Source organism: Pyxicephalus adspersus, chromosome 4 (assembly GCF_032062135.1).
Source record: "Pyxicephalus adspersus chromosome 4, UCB_Pads_2.0, whole genome shotgun sequence".
Lineage (NCBI taxonomy): Eukaryota > Metazoa > Chordata > Amphibia > Anura > Pyxicephalidae > Pyxicephalus > Pyxicephalus adspersus.
Genome location: NC_092861.1, coordinates 12,895,164 through 12,900,920, shown reverse-complemented (window position 1 = coordinate 12,900,920; position 5,757 = coordinate 12,895,164). Strand labels below are relative to the sequence as shown.

The 5,757-nt window shown below is 37.8% G+C and overlaps 1 long non-coding RNA gene across 1 annotated transcript in view; it reads left to right on the top strand.

Moving 5' to 3' along the window:
- The first annotated feature begins 476 nt into the window (after positions 1 to 476).
- Positions 477 to 5,757, top strand: part of LOC140329975 (uncharacterized) — a 10,814-nt gene continuing 5,533 nt past the window's right edge. Inside the window, exons 1-2 of the long non-coding RNA XR_011920537.1 lie at positions 477 to 613; positions 3,384 to 3,502. This is a non-coding gene — a long non-coding RNA (uncharacterized lncRNA). The remainder of the gene's footprint in view (positions 614 to 3,383; positions 3,503 to 5,757) is intronic.

Genomic DNA, 5,757 nt, shown 5'->3' with positions numbered 1-5,757 from the left:
TTGGACTAGGATCTCAGAGGGATTGACAGCTTTCTGCCTTTAAAGGTGAATGTCATTTTTTTTAATGAAAGTTCGGCTTTAAGGCTATGGTCAGACTGTCTCTAGGACAGTGTTTCTCAACCAGGGTTCCTCCATAGGTTGCTAGGAAATCTCTGATCAAAGAGCAATTTGGGATTCTAAGGTAAGTTGTGGTGACAACAATGACTCTTTGGCTATCTGGCCAGCAAGGTAGGAGGCATTCTTCCCACTGACCACACCAATGCAGAGAAACACTGCATTTGTGCTAAAAAATTAATTAAACATCCTTTCTGTGTTCCAGTTAGCCCTTCACTTAAATCATAGTTTTAAATCATAGTCATTACAACTTATTGAGCAACCCTTTGCAGCCCTTCCCTGGTTGTGCAATTGAACCAAAGGATGCAGTAGTACACCCTTTTCTGACATTTAGCGGCAGAGAGGAGCCACAAGGTAAATTCTTGGTGCTGTGACATTTAAGAAGGCTCTGTGTAAGAATGTTTTCAGTTTTATACTTTCAAGTGAACTCATTCAGCTCTATACGGTCACTGTCACACTGAAACCATGTAAGCAAAGAACAGCAGAAGACACAGAACAAGTGAGTACTAGTTTATTATTTCAGTAAATATATATATATATATTATAAAGTATCAATATAAATATAAATACAGTATAAATATATTTGTGTGTGTATGTAAGATACTGTGCAAAACCTTTAGACAGGTGTGAAGAAATGTGTAAATGTGTAAATGCTTTCACAAATAGAAGTATTAATAATGCTAAAGCATTAACAAGGCAAAGTGAGAGAACATAGAAGAAATCTAAATCAAAATAAGATTTGGTGTGACCACCCTTAGTATTAACTGTTCTAGGTGCATTTGCACACTGCTAGGTTGTTCTGAACATCTTGGAGAACTAACCTCAAATACTTCTGTCTCGTCATGTAATCCAACAAAAATCACACGCAATGATATTAATATCAGGGCTTTGCGTGGGACATAGCATCACTGAGATGTTCTTTCTTATTTTTTGTTTTTTGTTCTTTTTTTATGCTGATGATAGTTCTTAAAGATATTGGCTGTATGTTTGTGGTCATTGTCCTGCTGCAGAATAAGTTATACAATACAATCCCTCCATAGTTCTTGTCCCACTTACCTTTCTGATCTTGTAAAAAAATACTTCCCTAGCTGCTCTCTTCACTCTTCCAATGACCTACTAATGACTTCCTCACTCATAACCTCATCACACGCATGGCCTCAAGACTTTTCTAGAGCTGCCCCAAATCTATTGAATGGTCTTCCTTATCCTTTCCGGCTTGCTTCTACTTTCTGATCATTTAAAAGAGCACTCAAAACCCTTGTTTTTAAACTTGCCTACCCATCTTCTTCTGTCCCTTAAACCCTCACTACTTCCCACCATTCCATATCTCCCCTCCTATTGTGTGATACTTCCCCAACCTCTTAGATTGTAAGCTTTTTGGGGCAGGGTCCTCTCCTCCTGTGTCAGTGTCTGTATTTATCTTTTGTTTGCAACCCCTAGTTAATGTACAGCACTGCGTGATATGTTAGCTCTTTATAAACCCTGTTTATTATTATTAATAGTAATAATAATAATCAGACACCTCCCTGATGGTATTGCATAATGGATACGTATCTGCTTGTATTTCTCAGCACTGGGAACACCAATAATTCTGACCAAATCTTGAGAAATCCAGCCCAGATTTGCTAGGAACCTCCACCATGCTTTACTGTTGCCTGCTGACACTCCTTATTGTACTTATCTTCAGCCCTCTAGCAAACAAAAAGCCTTAAGCTACAGACAAATGTTTCCAATTTTAACTCATCAGTCCAGAACATCCTCTGCCATAGTGCTGCACTATAGTTCCTGTGTTTTCATGCCTATTTGAATGGCTTGGTCTTGCTTTCATGTTGGCAGTATGTTTTTTTGGCTGCAATTCTTCCATGAAGACCTCACCTGACCAGACCTCTCCAGACAGTAGATGGTTGTACCTGGTCCAACAGGTTGCTGTCAGTTCTGAGCTGATGGCTCTGCTGGATATCTACTGATTTCAAAGGAAATTAAACATGATGTGTTTCCTTGACTGACAACAAAAGAGCTTGAACAGCACTCCTCGAAATTCCAACCGGCTTTCAAATCTTTGCCTGGGATAGACCTTGCTGATATAATATAACTAACTTGTGTCTTGTTCTAATGAAACTGTCTTCCACAACCTTAGCTTGGTAGAAGGGTTTGGCTGTTCTCCAGCCAGATTTAGGCCTCCTGAACAGCTGTTTTTGTTTAGGTTAATGGCTGTGTTACAACATTCATATGAAAATGAGGATCATTAGTTTAGTATAATTGGTTAGTCAAACACCTGGACTATAGGACTAGGAAAAAACCCAACTTTGTGTAAGAGTACCAATAAGAAGTTAGGCTGGTATGAATTTATCACTGCATAGTGTCAATGAATATGATGAAGGTTGGGGCTAATAGAACATTATAATTCTTATTATTATATTGTTATAATACTTATAGAATTTCCCCAACAAATTGCTACAACTAAATTATTCTTGAAAACCAAAAAAAGTCAATGTAAGTAAATTCCCCAAAAATATGACATCAAAGAAAGGCCATTACTTCCCTAAGCCACATGTCACAAAGTAATTAAAAATGCCATCCAGACACTACTACAGCTTTTGGCCTATTGTGAACATTTATGTCCTGATATCCCCTCGCTAAAGGAAAATGTTTGCTTGCCCACACTGGTGTCCACAAATCTAGCATAGTTATCTAGTTATCTGCAGACAGTAAAAAACGTGCTTACATATAACTAGGCAATTTTAAAATGTACTACTTAAGAATCTAATTGGCAGAATGATCTACTTATTATTTAGTGAATTTGTTTAAAACATTTATCTTATGTCGGACAGTGAGGCTATGATCAGACTGACGGAGGTAACAGTGGTTTCCGTGGAACTCCAGGCTTGATTACCCTCACCATTAAGTTGGTTCAGCATTTAAACATTTTATACCAGGTGGCAGTGAGGGGTACTGAACCTCTTACTCCCACCTCCATTTATTCCCTATTTCTATTCATTTCACCCAAGAAAATGATTCAGGGGTGAGAAAAAGTAATAACCACATGGCAACTTTACCACCAATTCAAATATGACTTAATAGAGCCAAAAATCGCCAATAAGGAATTGTATTTATATGCAGCTATCAAAGCCAGTTTATAACCTAATTGCTTATATTGGTAAAATGAACATTGACTTTGTAAATAATATTACTGGCTAATAATATGGGTGGCTGTTCTTATCAACATCACAATCTATAATTTTCTAGAATTGTCTTCTGTATTGTTTCAGCAATCTACATCGGAATGACTGGACTACCATCAGTATTGTACTTATTTATATGCTTCGCTTTATGGCAAACATCCAGTAGCTTATCGAAACAAGGTTCTCAAGACCGTTTACCTCCATCAGTAAGTTAACAATATCATTATTATATGTATATATATATTTAACTTTGTATATATAATATTTAGCTTTGTACAAATCCAGGAAAGACTCAATGGGCCCGATTTAACAGAGCTCTCCAAGACTGGAGAAGACAGTCATCATGGGTGAATTTGGGTGATTAAGAAAACCTGGAATGGATTTTCTATAACGATTTGCCTTTATTTAGCAAATGTTTTCAATCCTGGATGAAATTCAGGTTTGCTTGGTCACTAAGGTTTATCCATGATAGTCTTAGCTTCTCCAGTCTTGGAGAGCTTTAATAAATCAGACCCATTGAGTGCTTTTTTTTATGATTCACTGTTTGGGGGTTTCTGTTTCTTCGATTAGATTATCTATCCTATAGTGTGATACTTCCCCCACTTGCTAGATTGTAAGCTCTTTGGGGCAGGGTCCTCTCCTCCTCCTGTTTCACTGTCTGTCATTTGCAGCCCCTATTTAACGTACAGTGCTGTGTTAATTATAATAATATTATATTAATTATAATAATAATAATATCTGTATCTACTGTACTCAGCACTCATCTACACAGGGACAGCTAAGTGTTTCTGGGTTTCCTCAAGGTGGGGCAGATAGAAACACACTGGCTTGATCCATCCTTTAAGTTTTATAGGGTTTTGAAATCACAGTCAAGAGAGAGGGGTAGGGGTGCATCGTGCCCAGTCCATTACCGAGAGGGTATAAGATGGGGGGAGGTGTTTGGTCTTCATCTATGAAAAGAATAGTAGTTCAATGTTTAAACTGAATTTTAGCATTGCTTTTAGCATTTCTATGAATCTGGCTTTGGAAAGTTTTCATATTTTTATAAGTGGTATATTTTGTGGAAACTGAGTTTAAAATGTAGATTTTTGGTTCTACTTCAATTTTTGTTGCAGCAGTTCTGTATTCTCTGAATACAATCCTTATTAGTGTTTGCATTCAATTCCAATTTTAGAAATGATGGCAGCACGGCATTTTAAAACCCAATACCCATAACCCTAACTAAAAATTCCTGAAAATAACAAAAACCTGCACATTCTTACACAAATGAAAAAGCACTTAAAACTCTGCGCTGTTTTGAAAAAAAACACACACTAAATATTTGCAAACATCTACATTTTCTAAAAGTATGCATAAAATGTGACCTTTTAATCCACAGCACTTGCGTTAAAATTAAATAGCACACAATGTACAGGTATGTCGATGACGGAAGTTCAGACCAGAAAACGGTAAAACATACAAATATTTTGCCAATTCTTTATCCAGAAGTGTACACACTATGTCCTCACTGCTCCCCTTATCTATGTAGACTCACCAGATGTTAAAAATAAATTTAAAATGGTTAAATAGTTCCTATAAAGGCCATAAAAGCTAATACCATTTATGCTTATCAATATTTCCCAATTAAATTCCAATACACCCATCCATATGGTCACATATTATTCAAAACTGTTGCTACATCCCAATATGTTGTTACTATACAACATGTTATTATTATTATGTTATTATGTTGTTACTATATATCTGGCCCTCAACATACTTTTTTTGGCCCCCAAAAAAATCTGGCCTGCAGCTCATTGAAATAGGGCCGCTACTACAATTCCCGGCATCACTCCCGTCTGTAAACTAGCAGACTCTCTGCCTATGCGTGGCCCCGCATTAGACGCATTTATTGCCAGGACGCCAGTAATGCTGGGAACCGTAGTAGCGGCACCACTTGCATCTACACACCAGTGGCCTCTCTGCCTATGCGTGGCCAGCATTGGACTGTTTTATAGATGCAGGTCATGCTGGGAATGATAGTAGCATTGCTATTTCAATTAGGAGGGAGTTCCAGCAGCGGGCTACTCTTAAGATTTAGCCCCACATTGGCCGCGTCTGGCATTTCCAGCACTTCCCCTCAGCCCATCTTCCGGGGTCAGTTAAAAAAAAATTCTTTTGCCTCTTTCTCTATTATAGGCTTGTTCCACATTGAATGTTAAGCAAAACATCTTTGTTTTCATATGAAAAGGAAAAAAAACTTTCTCAATTTTTTTCAATAAATTTTAAGGTTGGCCCACGACTTTGTCTAAGTCTTTTTAATTTTGTCCTCTGTGTATTTAGGTTTTACACCCCTGTTCTAAGGCATGAATTCCAAGTGACACATGGCCCCTGATTCATCAATAAAATCCGCGCTCGCTGGAAGCGCGAAAGTACGCGCGGCCATCGATCGCGGATTACCGCGGTCCGGACTCAAGTGTGC